A 19,382-nucleotide genomic window follows, 5' to 3' on the forward strand; every position below is an offset into this window, starting at 1 on the left:
GAACCTCGGACCGAACTACCAGTGTTCAGCGACTTTACCGCTCGGCCGCTGGTGGGCCCAAACTGTTAATTATTGAAAATGTTAGGTTCTAGAGAAACAAATCATTTCTTCAACATTTTTGGATGAATAATTAAATTCCATCCATGTGAATGAGTTTTCGCTGTGTAAAATTTAATTACGAAATGTATTAATTTGAAATGTCTCGTTAATATTATTCAGAATGTTAAAAGCACCATACCAGATGTATTGTTTACATCCCTTTTAAATATATAATTTATGAAATAAGGGAAAATAAGCAACACATATTTCAAACTTTAGAATACCAGTCATCTAGACTTCCTTAATCATTAAATTACATATAAATTATTTATGCATATAGGAAACATCTTAAATAGCTTGTGCAAAATGATAAAACAATATTCTTTGCACTAGCAATTTAATACAATAGTTTAACTAGAAATAAGAGAACCCAATATGTAATGTAAAATTAACTAATAAAAACATTACGTCAGTAATAAAGTTTTAAGGTTTAAAGCCTCAAATAAATTATTGCTTAGCTTCTTTTGCTTAGAACTGAATAAAGACTTCGTTATATCCCTTTTGTTTTACTGTTTATTAGATACGCTGTGTTTGCACATAGCTGTCAGCACCTATTATCTTAAGCTTAGCTACAGATTACAACTCAGAATAATACGATACGCTGGTTGCTATCAAAGTAATATGGGAAACATGTTTGAAAGTTTTGTAAAAGTTTTTTTGTAAAAGTTTTTGTAAAAGTTTTGTAAAGTATTCCGTAGTTTCCTGCAATGGCGTTTTTATCTCTGATAATAAATACAAAAATCTAATCTAATGTGGATACTACATGACTTCCTTGTATGGCCTCTTAAATTATATACATTTTTAGCTACACTTTATTTAAACTTATGCCCTCGAATTTCATTAGAGATATATTTATCATTCAATCAACTCAGTTCTCACTTCGGTGCAAAGCAGAAATACATAAGGACTCAAAACATACTTATTAAAAATTGTAAAATACAGAAAAACCTAAAACCCAAATACAGTTAAAACAGAAACCTGTACAACAATCATATATAAAGACGTAGTTTGGCCAACGATCAGGAATACAAAATCGAGAGTTAACTTTAGGTCTTATTGGGCGAAAGTCTTTGAAGTTGCTGCGCTAACGGACTTAATTCACTATTCTACTAAAGGAAATATAAAAGCAATATTTCTATAAAAAGGAAGTAAAAGAAAAATTATTTATATTCCTAATGTAAGCCATGTTACGAAGACAATATAACGTAATTTATTTTGAAAATAAACAGATAATAACGTAATACGAAGACGCTACCGTAATAAAAGTATGCAATTTTTTAATATTTTTCACTGAAGAAACGCTTTTGTATGAAATATTCAGTAATTATCCTCTCTCTTTGATAAGGAATAAAAACAAATTTATTATGTAATAACGTGTGATAGTCATACCGGACTAATATCCGATCTGATATACAAGATACAGCATACTAGTTCCATAACATGAAATTTCGATTAAAATAAAAATTTAAGTTTAATCTTATGCATTATTTCATGATTTCGATATTATTCTATAACCTCGTTCATAGTACTTACATAGTCACAAAGTAGTAACGGAATATCATTGAGCATTACGAAAAGGAGCCGAAAAAAGTATTTTCCTGTAAGCTCGCTAAAATATGCTATGAACAAAATATTTGCCTTTAATCTTATTTTTTCATTCCGGTAGATGACATACTATGAAGATATTTGAAAATAATAAACATGGTATAATGGTACTTCTTCTGGATTAAAAATTCAAAAACTGAAGGTGCATTAGAGTGTACAATGAAAGTGAGTGCACAGAGAACTCATGGAAGTTTACTTTATTTATTAATTCAGTTAGTCAAAACGAAACGTGTAAAAATAAATTCTTCTTTGAGATTAAACTTTTGCTGACAAGAAAAGAGTTTTGCTTATAACTATGCGGATTGAGTATGACTATGATGATTAACTTATAACTACATGATTACTTATAACTATGATGATTGTTTATAACTTATAACTATGATGCTTATAACTATGATAACTTATAACTATGATGATTGTTTCGTTAATTTTCTAATTTACATAAAATTGCAAAAATACGGGCATGAAATGTGAAATATTATATTTTTTTTCTTTATATCGTAATTGCTTTATTTATTAAAATAACCACAAATGTTTCCTTTTTTACACAGTTGAACATGAAAGATTTTTAATAACCAATATTATTCCTTTAAAAAAAAATGTACATAAGCAAAAGTGCTAGAGATTTTTCTGTACAATAATTAGACACGAAACCAATTGATACAACAAGAGGATGTAATGATGGATTTTTAAGAAAGAATGATACAGAGATTTTTGCAAAGAGCTACCAATTTTCCTGAATTATGGATTTCATCTATTAAAGGTGAATTAGGAAAGGTGAAAATTAGAACCAAATTCACCATCACAAGAAAAAAATGAAATTAATAACAATAAAATTCAAATTTCCGCATAAATATCTAAAATTCAATCAATCTTCATCAAACCGATAGAAATAAGAGAAACGAAATAGAAAAATAGCAAAAACATATATAGGCAGAAGAATGCAATTAAAATCTGATTCAACTTTATCAAGAGGAGGTAGATTAGAAGTAGTGACTTTTCCAAGGGTAGAAAGGTTCAGTTGTATCCTCTACCTTTAGAATTTATCTACTCCTTCTTATATATCTTTTCTTATTTTTCTATTTCCTTTTTCTGTATTTCTACTGGTTTGAAGAATATCGGTTGCATTTTACATGTTTATGTGGAAATGGGGATTTTATAATTATTCATTTCATTATTTTCTTGTCTTTGTTGATTTGGTTCTAAAGTTTTTTTCTTTTTGCCTATAACTCATTAATTTTCAGTAAAATTTGCGCAGAAATGGTATTTCGATAATTTATTCTAAAATTTAAAAAAATCGAAAATAAATAGATATAACTTTTATGTAAAAAGGGTCATATATAGTAATCTTATCAATTTTAAATCTTGCACCAGGAAAATAAAATAATAAAATTTTATTTTTAAAACAATTAAGCACCTATAAGGTGCCTCCATAATAAAGAGGCCCCCTTTCCCTGCCCTAGCGGTGCCTAACGCCTATAAAAGGCTAGAAATAAAAACTTTTTTTCCTACTAAATAATAAGTCTTATGTGACAATGGAACTATGGGTAAGTGAACCATTTTGTTTATGAAACAAACAGAAGTCTTACTTTGTTAATCGAATAGTTAAAAAATATAGAGAGATGACTGGTTATCAGAACTTAATCAAGAAACGCATTAGAAGAAAAAAAAGCATTACTTTAGATGTAATTTCTGAAGTAACTTAACATGAACTGTCTTTCCATCATAAATCTTTAAATAAAGTCCATTATTTGAAGCTAACGCACGTGTTGTTTCAGTTCTCATTAAAAAATATTTTCAAGGACTATTAAATACATGGAATCTGTCAGACTTTTTTTTTCATTTCTTAAACACACCTTCTATTCCCGACAGCTCCCAGCATTCACTAATCTCTTTAGAACATCCAATAATCTAACAATTTTTCTAGAAAGGCTTTATTCATCTAGTCTTTCAATGGATAGAGTGAATGAGCGGAAGACACACAGGCATACATTCGGCACTTTACGTACACGGCTGAATGCATCAAATTTCCGGCGCATTTATAAGATCTCAAATTATTTAAGAACACTTAATACCACTCCGAGAAAACACAAACTGCATAAATACCCAACTCGGCTTCGAAGTGTCTATCCTGAAATGAAGATGTAATGCAGAAGCCCACATTAGTATAATTGTATAGAGAAAAATGACATTTTAATGCGCTCTGTTCTTGCGTTTGTCTCCGGAGGCTTAAGAAGTACCCCATCTGGAGTGAATGACGATCTGCTGTGGTTACGGTTGCAGTTTTTCTCTTGAAATCAAAATTTATCTTTGTTCTTGATAGAATTTGAAAACAGGTATTGAATTAAAGTAACATTTGAATCTCTAGATAAGAATATATTCTAATATACAGCAAACTAGATATAATTCCAAAATAAACTAAGTATTAAATTCTTTTATTCTAAGTAATAAATAAAATTTGACTTTTAAAGCATGTAAATATTAGTGCACTTTAGTACACTGCTACCAAATAGTCAGTTTTTTTTTGTGAATATAATGAAAAACAAAGATTTGTTTCAACGTCATAACAAGCTAATTTTATACGTGATCAGTGGTAGCATTGGTTCTACATTAATTTATATTATCATAATAGTTTTATTTGATATTCTTAGTAAACGACAAGACCGAAGGAAATATGATGTGCATAATCATGTTATGGTTCTCGTTTCTCATAGGGAAAATGTATCGTATATACCTACGAAGTAATAGAAACACGTTGATTCTGAAAAAACATTTTACCATAGGTAGAAGTACTAAACATATCTCAGTATAATTACCTGCCCATGTGGTACCACCTTCTGCCAAATTACTGGAAGGCATCATATGCCATAAGCACGTCTAGCAGCAATCGCCCCAAAGCACGGATAACTTCGCTTCTAATAATAATGATAGTTATTTTGGATTTTAGTCACATCGTATCAAATCAGGCAAATTGCGAGATTGGTCAAATACGTTTCATCGCCACCGTTGGAGGGGATTGTCGACAGTGTTCACATTATACCATCATTTGCCCTGCAGGATAATGAGATCCGTCACCAACAAATAGTATCACATTTTTTTCACTGTTGTATCTCAAATGATGTCCCTAGAGACAAATCCCATCCTCATCCGGCACAGTACGCAATGTCCGGCACAGTACGCAATGTCCGGCACAGTACGCAATGAGCAAGCGTTCTTATGTATCTCCTCTATCTTATGTATCTTATGTATCTTCTATCTGAATGAATGATATCTTCTATCTGAATCTTATGTATCTTCTATCTGATATGAAGTTTGCGATGAGAAGTATTGGAGCAACCAAACCTTCTATCAGTAGGTATTAGAACTGTATGCCCAAAAATGAGTTGGCATGACGCTGATCTCTCAGCCAAAACAAGAAACCGCTGCTTGGGATTGCTTACAACACTAGGAAAGATGTTATTTGTGCCTGAAGAGTATCGCTGGAGAGCAACAGAAGTGGATTACTTGTGATCTAGAATACCTTCTAAAATTTTTCAGAAGGTGGTAAACATGGCAAACAATTATATTCATTATAAGAGGTCTGTAACTATGACAATAAAGTATTTTCAGAAGAATTAACGTATTGCCACTGCTTTTTATTTTAACCTTGTATTTATGAAATATCCTTTCTCGCAGATTTAACATTTTCATCGTTCTACCATAAATTTTAAAAGCATTATAATTTTCTAATGCAAATCGCATGTAATTTTCTACATTCTTTGTATATAATATTTAACCTTATAGAGGACTAGAAAGCAGTTTCGCTTACATAATTACAAGAAAAGACGCACTCAGTAACAGCTTCTGCTCGAAAACGCAGATATGTTCCTAAGATATTTGCTTTCCTCTGTGTATTTAAGTAGCAACTTTCTGTGAAAAGTTAACATTCTGCAAGTTATTACAGACGTATATGTTGAAGGAAAGTATAAAATATCGGTGATTATTTGAACGGCAGATTATAATTACTTCTAACATATGTTCGGACAAATGTCAACCGAACCTCTAAAAAATCTTGGCGAAGTCTAGGAATGAGGTGCAGTTACAGCGACTAAAATTCTTGCAAATTTCATCATTATTCTACCAGAACTCGAAAATTTATCTATAGGTCCTGAATGATTTTCAAAACCAATGTTCATTTTTGTAGATACTTAAGTGTTACGCATACTGTGGAAACGTATTACACTTCCGCGTTTTTTGAGTTAGCGTTAATGATGATTACAGCCTTTGTATGATGCAATAAAGAACTAAATATTTAGTGCTTGAAAGTAAATTTACAATTTGTTAAATAAATTACTGCGCATTTGGTTGTTTTTAATAACAAATTTTATGAGCGGAAATCACATGTGCAAATAAATTTGGTATCATTCCCACTCTTCAAAATCAAGTAACAAATTATACTTATTCAGTTTAAATAATCAGATTGTAGGATAATTTCAGAATTTATTCTCCATTCGAAAGATTCCAGTTGATTCTTCATTTACCGATACTTATCCTATCGCAGCGTATATGTCAGTGCCTTGCTGAAATACCTAGATATTGTATTTACATCAATATATTTAAAGTGCCGGACACCAATTTAAAAATAAAGCATTGTATAACGTTATACGGTATTTCTCCCGCCTTCCAGTATGCCTTCGTGATGTAGTGGTTCTGCACACTGGGCAGGTATTCCAGAGGTACGTGGTTCGATTCCCGTCGAAGGCGTTTGCATATTTTTCATCTATCCTGCTTCCAAAAATACTAATGTCTTTACAAAATATTTTGAATAATACCTATTTTACAGACAAATCTTTAAATACAGGATACCATTCATAGTCAGAAATTAAACCTAGGCATCATATATAAATAAATATAATGTACAAAGGAAGTTAAATAGTCTTTACATAGGAAAAACTAAACGCTGCTTCTTATTACAGACTAAAATTAAAAATTAAAAAAAAATATTTTTTAAAGACTTCCCTGTATGTAAAACGTCTGAAATTTTTAAGATATATATAGTTTTGAATTAGGAGTGTAATTTGTGTATCTATTTAGTACGGAAATAATGAAAACTGATATTTTAAAAAGCAAACTTTAAAGTAGAGTTTGTAGCTGTGCGTGAATTTCGTGTGCAAAGTAATAACTGCTGTCAGTTGTTTAGTAAATAATATAATCAGATATTTAGTATACAGTTCGGTAAAGTCGGTCAGCTGTATCATCTAGTTTGATTTCTCATAATTTAAAAATAATCTGTATGTACGGAAAGCTTTCTGAAACTTATGCGAGAACTGATCCAAAGATAATAAATTCAAGATTTACAGGGTGATTATAATTAAAGTTTAAGTTTCAAAACGCTATAAAAAAAGAACCACTCATGAAAATGACGTCAAATTTGAAAGGAATGTTATTGAAGAAGGCGGAAAGCGTATGGCAGAAGAAAAAATTTAGTTTCAAAAGTTAGCAACAGATGGCGCTGCAAGCGGAAGAAGACAAATTAAAATGTTAGTTAAATTTCAGTCTTATAAAGCCGCCAGGTACCAGGCTGTTCCTCATTCCGCGTCTCAGACGTTCGCCATAAGTGTTTCATTGCAGGACCGCGCTCTGCTGGTAAAACTGTATTACAAGAATGACGATTGTGCAAGAGTAGCTCTGCAAAAATTCAGGATACTGAAGGGTATAAAAGAAGGCGTTGGTCCAATGAGTGTCGTATGTCTAAAGAAAATGATGCAAAAATTCGAAACGACAGGTTCGTTTGAAGTGCAATCTGGTAGAGGGAGAAAACGAGTGCATTCGACGGTAGTTGAAGAAGTGGCCACAGCATTACAGAAGGGGTCGGCCGGTGGTGTGCAACCGTGCAGTGCACGAGGAATTGCCCGAACATTGGACAGGCCTACGAGCACGGTGCTGAAAATTGTACGAAACATCCTGCAATGCTATCCGTACAAAATTGGCCATGTGCAAGAGTTGCTTCCGTCTGACTTGACAGCTAGGGAGACGTTTGCGTTAGAATTCCTGGCTCGCATGGAAGTGGATAATGAATGGCCGTGGAAAATTTTGTGGACAGATGAAGCCCATTTCCATCTGACAGGATACGTGAATACCCAGAATTGTCGAATATGGGCAACAGAAAATCCACTGGCAACGCACCCCGTACCACTTCATCCTAAAAAGGTCACGGTATGGTGTGGCTTTAAAACATCATTCATCCTACAACCATATTTTTTCGAGCAGACGGGTGCTTCCGGTCCTGTTACCGCAACCGTCACTGGTCAGAGGTATGCGTCTCATTTGCACAACCACGTGATTCCAGCTCTGCAACAGCGTGGATGTGTGGATGAAATCATTTTTAAGCAAGATGCGCTCCTCCGCACATTGCACATCCCGTGAAGCAGCTGCAGAGGCGCCATTTTGGAACTGCTCGAATTATCAGCCGTCATTTCCCTACAGACTGGCCATCCCGATCGCCTGATCTTACTCCGTGTGATTTCTGGCTGTGAGGATATCTGAAGGATGTTGTGTTTCATGCTCCAATTGCAAATTTAGCGGAATTAAAGGCACGCATTTCGCAACGCATTCTGAACATCACCCCGGAGACACTGCGATTCGTTGTGGAACATGCTGTTTGTCGCTTTCAACTTGTTGCACACAACGGTGGACACCATAATGAACATGTTTTGCGCCAGTTCCGAACTTCTTTGATGAATGGTTCTTATGCGGTATGTCGCCGCAAAACTCTTGAAACCGATTTGTCCCTTTCGATGTGATATGTACAGTCATGCAAATAAAATTATTCAACAATTCTAATTTGTCAATGCGTTTTAATGTGTAACTTCCACCTTAGCCGTTGTTTTACGAATCATTTCTCGTCGTGATTCTGCCGCTTACAGCGCCATATGTTGTTAACTTTTGAAACTAAATTTTTTCTTCTGCCATACGCTTTCCGCTTTCTTCAATAACATTCCTTTCAAATTTCACATCATTTTCATCAGTGGTTCTTTTTTTATAGCGTTTTGAAACTTAAACTTTAATTATAATCACCCTGTATATTGGAAACGTTTCCAGAGATGACAATCGTATCCATATCAACCCGAAAATTCTTTCAAAAATAACGATAACTCTTGTAGACACTGAGCTCATATTAAATCTTAAGTACATCACAATGAGATCCTGTAACTGTTTACTGACATGAGAACTACTGTCTGCTTTATACATGGAAAACAATACTGATTGTGCATTTCTCTTTTCAGAAGAAAGGCTGTATTTAGTGATGTTGTGAACGTATCCATTAAACACCACAACAATGGCCACTTTTTTGCTTTCTTAAGAGATAGATTATAGTTTTCAAACTGATTATCAAATCTTTTCCTGCAAAGAATGTACAACGTATCTTTGGCATCAGTGGAATATGATAAAATTTTAATAAACACGTTTGATTTCATGAACAGAAATAGACAAAATTCTAAACGATTTTGATACCTCAGCGACGCTACGTTTTGCCCAAGAATTGTAATATTGATCGCAACAAATGTTTTTTATAAGTATGCATACATACATATGTATGTATGCAAGGGCGTATGCAAATCGACATATACATTTATGCATGTTTGTACAGTAGAAGCAGCGTCTCTCCCAAAGAAAAGAAATGTTGCAAAATTTTAAAAATATACACGAGGACACTCTTATTCAAAGACAGAATTCATATAGAAAGATGTCTAAAGGGGAAAATATCAGGAACTTTATAAAAGCGCAAAATCCCAAATGCAGTACTATCTCATAGTGAAGAATATAGAATCAATGCAAATCCAGAAGAAATAGAATACACTGATAAAATACATATCCAACTTGTAACGCTTATGTGCGATCGTGTGCATTCAAATGGGTTACGACAACATGTTTCTGAACTTTTCCTATATCTACCTTCTTCAATTTACTGCATTTTGACGGCATTTTTTTTAATTATATTTACTATTATTATTCATCTCTTATCGAAACTATTACTGTAGTTATAACAATTGCTTTTGTTTGTTTGAATACGAAAATGAAATCATTTGCAGGCGGGTATCTGTCTATGTACTGTATATTTAAGCTTGAATTAACTAATATGGCTGAATGTATATATTTAAGGATACGTATATCTGTGTAGAAGTTTCTGTTATGATGATACTCAGACATATACTCAGACTAATTAAATTAGGTAGCCTGACTTCACATCTCACGAGCTATCCTCTCAGAGAGTATTCATATGGTACGGCAAAATCAAGTAATACTTCTAGTTTGAACATATAAAGGGAAAGGAAGATACAAAGAGAAAAACACTGTTAATTATAAAAGTGCTAAGAAAATTTGAGAACAAGAAATGGATACATTTTATCTACTGTGCTTTGGGGCGGATTCTTTCTAGAAGTAGCCTAATGAATCATTCAGATTATGGAAATACTCATTTCTTATTGCAGTGTAATTCATTACTGAATTTTTATATTAAAACATATGAAATAAATAAAGACATAACTTTTGTATTAAATGATGACTAGGTAATTTCTAAATGATTTAAATATACACTCATGTCCATAAATTAAGGATAATGGAAAATCAGGCAAAGGAAGAGTTAGAAGCAAATTTGACACTTTTGTTTAATAAATAAGCTTTACAAAAACTTATTTGTAAAGCTTATTTATTAAACAAAAGGTAAAGAGCAAAAAAAGATGCTATATGTTTGATATTATTAAACAAATTAGCGACTTTCCCCTGGAGCAAATTACAAAAAACCAATATTATATGTTTGGTATGATTGATAATACATTTTATGTCTCCCAGACGATGCAATACAGTCCGTACAACGCCTAGGCATGCTGAGTATCAAATTATCGATCTGATCTTGGGGAATATTACACCACTCAAAAGGCAATGATCTCCGAAGTTCCGGTAGACATGTAGGAGGAGGTTGACGGGCTGCAACTCGTCGGCCAAGCATATTCCACACGTGCTCTACTGGATTCAAGTCCGGTGAGAATGTTGGCCAGTCCATACGGGTCATGTCCTCCGTTTGAAGGTATTCGCTTACGATGTTTGCACGGTGAGGACGGGCGTTGTCATCCATAAGCACAAACTGAGCGCCCATGGCGCCCCGAAATAAACGTACATGTTGTTCCAGAATGACATCCCGATAGATTTGGCTTGTCATGGTTCCAATTTGAATATGCAGGTCAGTTCTGGATCCCAAAATAATTCCACCCCAAACGTGCACTCCTGCACCACCGTAACGGTGTCGTTCAATGATGTTTTCTTGGTGGTAACGGGTACCTGAAGCTCTCCATATAAAGGTCCGGCGAGAATCAGACTGGAAGCTAAACCTGGACTCGTCGGAAAACATCACACAAGCCCACTGTTGCGGTGTCCACAGTGCATGCTCTCTACTCCAGGCTAACCGCAGGCGACAGTGAGTTGCAGTACGTGGAACGCATCTGACAGGTCTACGAGCATATAGACCAATCTACCCTAAGCGTCTGTACACGATCTGCCTTTAAATTGTCGTACCAGTGGCTGAAGAGAGCTGACGAGACAGGTCTGAGGTTGTGCTCCGGCAGTAACTGCCAAATACCGGTCCTCATTCGGCGTTGTAACTCTGGGGCGACCTGTGCTGTAACGTCTACTCACATTACCATCATCTTGGAATCGTTGCCAAAGCCTGGAGATGACACTCTGGGCAATTCCAAGTTCGTCTGATACTTCCAGTTGGGTACGCCCACATTCCAGACGGCCGATAATTCTACCACGTAAAAAATCATCCAAATGCATCCTTTGTGTCATAACTATTCGGTTATTGCACTGAAATGCTTATAAAGCGCTTGCGAAAAATTTTACTTCTTTGCCTGTATTCCTTAAATATCTCTCTCTTACACTCTCGTCATTGTGACGTACCATCGGTGTCATCTGGTTACTTCCTGAAATTTGCATATGATTCTTGAAGATGTGTGTAGTGATTTTACAGGTGATATATTTATTTTAGAGTTCGATTTCCGCGTGACTCCTAATTATCCTTAATTTATGGACGTGAGTGTATTATTTGAAAGCTTCATTCCATTATTATGTGCTTGTACACATGATACAATGCACATGAATAGATAAATATATGGTCTGCATAAAGCAATATTATTTCTGCGCAAGCAACGTACGGTTTTAAGCAACGTAAAAACATTAACTAAAAATCAAAGTTTTTCCAAGATCTGCACTTTATTTTCCATTATAATAATAAAATAAATATCACTATATACGAAACAACATATGCATCGGTAATAAACGTATGAGAAATATGACACATGTAGTATATATGTTACCGTGAAAGACCGAAATTGGAGAATGTCGACGTTCACCGGAGTATATCAACATTCACCAAATATGAAATCAAAATTTGAAATCACCAAATTTGAATCACATAATTTAGTAAGCTTTTTATTACTGTTATTTTATTTTCTCATTTAGAATGTACTGTATAATTAAGTAAGTTTTTAACTTCTATTATTTTCCTTTCTCATTTTGAATGTATGGTGTGTTTTAGGTTTTCATGTTCTTAAGTTCTTATTTCAAGTTTCAGGTGCGTTTATTCGCGACTGAATTACGGAGAAGAAAATATAATATTGTTATATGTTCAACATTCACCATTAGTACATGGTGAATGTGGACATTGACCGGTGTAAGTCAGAAATAGGAGTATTTGGAAAATATTTCGGACATACACCAAGAGACTATGTGAATGTTGACATTCACCGGTGAAAGTCGACTGATTCTACAGTAGAACGCAGGCGGTTAAATCCGTTATGAGCAGAGAGAATTTTGATGTCGTACAATGTTGAAAGGCCGGTCCACAATGAATAAAGAAGTAAGAAGTCGAGGTATATTTAATTCAACTTTTATATCAGTAACATGTTGCAGCCACAATCAAGTTGACACATTAATTGTGTCTATCCCAAAAAAAATTTCATTTTAGATAAATTTGCTGTAAGAAAGGAGGAGGAGACAAACTGCAGTGCAGCTGTGCCAAAGCATAGAAAGCAAGTGCTTTATGTTCGGGGTGAAATTTTAATTCAGATTGAGTAAATTTGGATTCTCAATGTATTTTGATTGGATAGTTAATATTGCCGTAAAATTACTATTGGCTGTTTTGAACTTTAGTTCCATTTACATCATCAGAATTACGTAAGAATTATATGACATAGATCACTCTCGAAATGACGCCGTGCAAATAAAAGTTACTATTTTTAGAATACGGAAGAGCATTTAAAAGCTCCTAATTTAATCTCCTTAGATATTCTTTATTTTTTACACACACACACACACAGATATATATATTTATATATATTGCAAAGACTCACATGTATTGGTTAACAAACACTGAATCAAGACTCGCACTTAGACTCCAAACAGAAACGTATGAAGGATGTATCAAAGACCCTTTTATATAAAACTAAATAAAAACTAAGTAATTGTACAGAAGGCATATCAGGTGCTTATAAATCAGACAGGTCCTAAATTCAAACGTAGTATATTAAATTGAACTAAATCTAAATATCTATTAGCCAAAGGCTACGCAAAGATATATAAATGCGGAAGTTGGCCCTTAACCTAAACCGTCATGGCAGCAGTGTATTAGCAAGAAAGCAACGCCGTAACAGTAATTCCTGTCATAGAATAACAGCCAGTAACATGCTTTTCAGCAGACCGTAGGCGGCCTTTCTAAAACAGTCTCAAAATCATACTTAAATACAGATTATCTAATTTGCATTCTACCAGCAAAAGGAAAAGGGAGAATTGACAGTACAGATTCGTAACATGTAATAACGGGTTATTAACATACATAAACCTTACTATATATATGTATGTATGAGTGGGTATTTATGTAATAATGTATATATGGCGTCTCAGATACAAATTTGCTCACCCATACGACTCTAAGTGACGTAGAAATCTAAGGTCGGAAATCACTTGAACACACGGTTAGTAGACATGAAACATTAGAAATGAAAGGATACCATGCAAGTGAGTATGCATTTTAATAAAACATATACCTTTAAAAGTAACAGATGTCAAAGAATGTGTCTTGCCTAAGTGTCTATAATGCAGGGTCTGCAACTTCTGGGTATGGTATTTCGAGCTTTCGGGGAAACTATGTCTTGAACTCTCCTGTAGCTGCAATGTGTGCAATCAGTTTCTTGACGTTGTTATTGGGCATGACATACATTGATACTTTCGTGTGCATCCAAGAGGAAGTAACCAATTCGTCATATGCCCGGAGTTGAAAAAGGATAAAACCACATTCGATCTACTGTTTACCACAATGAAGTTCTCATTAATGCTTAATACTGTACATTATTTAAAAGCTATGAAAGCACATGTTCTACAGAGATCAAGTAATTTTTCCCAGTCATCCGATGAGTTGATCTGCCAGTATGTTGGCTTAAATATTTATTGCTAAAAACGATCCTGTGCTGCAAGCCGTCGTGTTGCATAGATTAATGTGAACTTAATATTCCTTTCTTTTAAAATAAGATTTATAGTGAGCAAAACAGCAACATGTAAAATGGAGTTTTGTAACACACTTGAAGAAAATATTGCGCAATAGCAATCCGCGGGGCATAATCAAAGCACCTAGATTCGCGGCACATGACAGATGCATTTCATTTTCTCTCATAATTTTTTACTCAGCGGAAAGCCCGATATCTTTCTTTACATCTCACATAATCTAGCTTGGTACATGACGTAGCATAGTCTTCTCGATATTCGAAAAACTATGCTACGTGAATATTTCCCAAAACATTTCAACTGTTTACAGGAAAACATTTTAGCTAACCTGTCATGCAGTGTATCTGATTGGGAGTATGCTTCATCGGATAATATTCCTCGGACATCTATTCTGCAGTTCGTCCCTTACACTTCCCTCCCCGTATACAAGATCCCCATCGGCTAAATGGGCTTCGTATGATACCCACACTTACATCCATGTGTTGCATGGAGTTTCTCAATGAGAACCCTCAAACCAACACTATCTATTATGTGAGAAAAGCATTTTGGATCTTGCATTACTATTTGATTCCTAGCTGTTTGAGTACGTTCTACGCCACCTATAAATCTGTAATCCTGGTACTGAGACACTTTACATATACACATAAATGTTCTTCATTATATTGCTGTGGTCTTTAATCTCAAATGTATTGTTTTTTAATAATCAGAGCCTAACTTTCTTCAATCGTGAAGAGTTTTTTCTTGTTAAGTGTTTTTGTTCTTCAATTTAAAAGCCTTTGATCTTATATTCACCAGAGCACTCGCGTTTAAAACGTTAAACTAGTATAAATCGTTGAATGCAATTAAAAATTCCAGTGACTGCAGTTTTTGCAAAAGATAGAAGCAGGAAAAAATAAGGAATGCAATAAAAAGCCAGAAAACGTCTGAGTTCGCAACAAAAGAAAGCTTTTTCATGAAAAACCTTTTCTGGAATTCTAAACCGTAATCTAAAAATCATCATTCTTGACAATATAACCGCAAAGAAGGATTGGTTTTAAAAAAGGAGGATAAGTGATTTTCAGATGAATTGAAGTACTTCAAAAAAGAATAAGACTATCTTAATTAAAAGCAGAAGTAATTTATATTGAGGAAATGCGAAAGATGTATCCGGTGATGACTCAAATATCCAAACGAAACTAAAGAAACGGCTTCAGATGTCATTTACAAAAAACGACTCAAAATAAACTGAAGAAATCATTGAAATAAAGGAATTAAATGCATTAAAAGTATATATAGCTTAAGATCAAAATTAAAAAAAAACATAAGAATCCAAAAGGCAAAAAATATATTTATATTCTTTCCATAGTACGAATTTTACCTTTACGTTTTTTTTGGAGAGAAAAGGGAATATTTTAACAAAATGCTCTTTAGCTAAACTTGAAATAGTCTTTCAAAATCTAAAAAATTGGGAATATGACATAGTAAACTTATAATCGTTGTCTTGAGCTGTACTATACATTTTATCATGTACGCTATGCTGTATTTATGTACCACATAAATAATAATACATTTTTTATGTTTCACATAGTATATGGTTGGACAGCAGAAATACAGTAAACGTTCCGGAACATGAAATTGAAATCTGAGAAAAATTCGCAAATCTAAGGTAATGTATATTGCCTTATTTGTGTTAAATTTTGAAAAAATATGGCTTGTTCTTGTAATTTTTCTCTAAAATAATGAAATTTGGCAAATTATTCTGATCTGCAAAGTTAATTAATAGCTCACACTACAATTCTGATACGGTTTTATTGATAACCCAATGATTAGATTACAATTAAATATTCGCAAATTTAATATCCTCATTAAAGGTGATTTTCACAGTTCGTCTTCAAGTAATTTCTTTTTCCTTTCATCCTAAAACTATCATGTGATAAATCACAACTTTCTTGAGGTTTATTTCATCCAGTCGGAAGTCATCCAGCTTGTGCAAAAAACAACACCTTCAAAGAGCAGCGAGCGCTGCGGTTACGGATCAAGGAGATGAAGAAATAGTTTCCGAAGTTATCGGAAGAGCCGCATGTTATTCGCTGGATTTCCGGTTAAAGGAAGCGGAAGGCTCAGCCAACAGAAATATAAAAAAGAAAAAGAAAAGTTAGAAGTAAATGAATGAAAAGCGGATGAAAACACAAGCAAAAAAGAAGTAAAAATCAGCAGAAAGTCAGGCTCTATCATCCGCCCTTTTCTCATCCCCCAGAGAGCGGTCAAATTGGGGGTTTTCGGTCGTCTACGGATGAGAGAAGATCATCACATTCCCATTCTCGCCCATTCTCCTCAGCCGACATACTGATGAAGAGAAAAGAGGATGTATCTTAACGGTGTTAGGGAAACACGTGATCTGTGGCCTCTAATATCGTCAGACAGACGTGAGAAGTTTTAGATGTTGTTTCGAACGTTTCACGGTGATAACTATGCACGTTTCTGGTATACTGTGTTCGAAAAGCAAGTTCTCCTCTCAAAACGGATGACTGTCCTCTGTAAAATTTCAGTAACTTTATTTATTAATTTTTTTTATCATTTTCAATGCACAAAACACCTTTGAAAACTTGTCCTTAAACGATAAGATACAAATAAAATACAACGCATATACATATGGATAAAATTCAGTAGCAGAATTAGAATTTCACAACAAAAATTTAAAATGCTAAGAAGAAAGTATCATGTGATCTCTAGCTACCCAGTACCAGTAATTTTGGGTATGATATTCAACGGAAATATAACTTTTTACGGTTTCCCTAACCATGCGGACAATTCTTTTGCGTGACGTCTGTACCTACGGATTTTCCTTTTCGTACCGGACGGTAAAAGTGATTTCTTTTGTGTCGTCTGTACGTATGTATGTATGTATCTATCTTGCATAACTCAAAAGCGATTAGCCGTACAACGTTGAAATTTTGTATATGAGACTGCTATAACATCTAACTCTACACCCCCATTTTATATTGCAATCGGTGTGCACAGCACGATATTGTAGCAGTCTCATATGCAAAATTTCAATGTTCTAAGGCTAATCGTTTTCGAGTTATGCGAGATACATATATATCTACGTACGTGCAGACGTGAAGAAAATATTTGGTGTTGACGGCACATGACTTCCTTGTACGGTCTATTAAATTATATACATTTTTTGTTGCACTTCATTTAAATTTGTTTCCTCAACTTTCATTATACATCTATTTCTCATTCAATCAGTCTAGTTCTCAATTCGTGCCAAGGCAAAAATACAATGCAAACTCAAAACATCTTCATTAAAAACTATAAAATACTGAAAAACGTAACACCAGCAACAGTTAAAAACAAATAAAGGAAAATTAGAATTAAAATTAAAATTAGAAATTCTATACCAAAAGAAGCAATTAACGTTTTGTCCCAGCGTGTAAAAAGCCTCTGAAGTTGGTGTACTAAGTGACTTAATTCACTTTTCTACTAAGAGTTTCAAATGTAAATAAATAGCGGCATCGTTAGGACTAGCGCTACTTAAACTTTTAAATTGTTCATAATTCCGCAAGTATTGCACGCAAGTTAACTAAAGGCATATAAAACTTACCCGAATATAAGAACAAAGCAACCAGTTTTATAAAAAAATTTGCACTAATTACATACATATAAGAATAAAAACAGAGCTCACCGAGACGGGTAACATGATGGGAATATATATATATTTGGTGCTGCCGATTGCAGTGGAAAAGGGAGGTGCACAATAAGATGTTATAATATGTTATAACAGTCTCATATACAAAATTTCAACGTTCTACGGTTGATAGTTTTAGATACATACATATGTAGGTATGTGCGTACGTTCGTACAGAAGTCACGAAAAAAAATCTCTTTTGAATCCACTTTAATTCCCTTTTACAATATGTTTTTAAAAAATGAGTCCTTTATTTTGCCCATATGTACAGATGTCATGAAAAAGAAAATTTAAATGGATTTGAGAGCTGTCAAAATCGATATTTTGGTTGAAATATGATATTCAAAAATTTTCCCGATTACAATACTGCCTCTAGTTTGTACAGACTTCAAGAATTAAAATCGCCCAAATAGATTTGGGAGCGGTCATATGTGATATTCCCATTGAAATATGATGCCCGAAACTTGTCGCGATAACAATAGTCCCTTTACTTGGTACAAAAAAGTAAAAATTGAAAAAGAATATTAATACATATTTTAGCTTACATTATTACGATGGTTAAAACTTTAGCGATGTTTGTGAAAGCTAGAAGCTGTTTTTCTACTCTTATAATATTGATGAGTTATTCAATTTGTGTATTCAGAACGAATTCTCGAATTTATTCTGCACTTTACGAAAACGTATTTTATGTTTTTCAATAAATAATCTCATATTTACATTTTTGGATCGCTCCGCAGTAGTCTCTTTTGCAATAAAATCTTTTATCACGCATTAAAATTAAGCGCACAGTCTGCATATTAATTACGAAATGTAATAACATTCTCGTTACTAGTGAAAGACTAACGCTGAATTGCTATATAAGAAATGCTTTCTCTGAAATATTTTTATGAATACTTAGCCACTATTTATATGTAATTGTTTGCATCTGTTTTATGTTTTACTCTTTGTGCCAGGAACATAGATCAATGCATATTAAGAAAAAATATATTTTTTCGCAGATATATAATCTTAATTTAAAATGCGAATGGAAAATTTGAAAGTAATCTTTGAATTTAATCGAAAACGTATCCTCAAAAGCGTAAATCTATTTCCTTTATTTGCGCTAAGGTGCAAGCATTTTCTGTATAAAAGTCATGCTTCATGCTTATTATTGCTGTAGGTGTTATTTATTATTTCAGATTTCCTAGGAATGCTCGTACTTCTTTTATGGTTGAGCACTCAAACCACTTCACTTTGCGTCACGTTTTGTCCAACGACGTCATCAACTTCCTATCATCCCATTAGGCGATTATTCTGTGATTTACCGAACGTCCTAGGGGATAATTGCGACTCCAGTATAATGGACCCCATCCCTTTAACTCCCCACCGTACGTTGCGAAGGATTCTCCCATTTTCAAAATATCGTCTTCTATAAATATCCAAGTTCGGCAAGTGACACTGGCACCGAAGAAAGGAGCCCCTTAATCTCTCGTAC

At 33.9% G+C, this 19,382-nt stretch overlaps 1 protein-coding gene across 3 annotated transcripts in view; it reads left to right on the plus strand.

Annotated features, from left to right (window-relative positions):
* The window catches only part of LOC118186602 (uncharacterized), a 570,669-nt gene that overhangs the window by 167,578 nt on the left and 383,709 nt on the right, over positions 1–19,382 (plus strand). The window contains exon 2 of one of the 3 annotated variants that reach the window (XM_085816679.1): positions 15,806–15,883. The exons of the other annotated variants lie outside the window; for them this stretch is intronic. The gene's annotated coding sequence lies outside the window, so the exon portion shown is untranslated. The remainder of the gene's footprint in view (positions 1–15,805; positions 15,884–19,382) is intronic. 3 annotated transcript variants of the gene reach the window in all.

The sequence above is a fragment of the Stegodyphus dumicola genome, chromosome 5 (assembly GCF_044657685.1).
Source record: "Stegodyphus dumicola isolate Sdum_Otavi_A_Nest chromosome 5, ASM4465768v1".
Lineage (NCBI taxonomy): Eukaryota > Metazoa > Arthropoda > Arachnida > Araneae > Eresidae > Stegodyphus > Stegodyphus dumicola.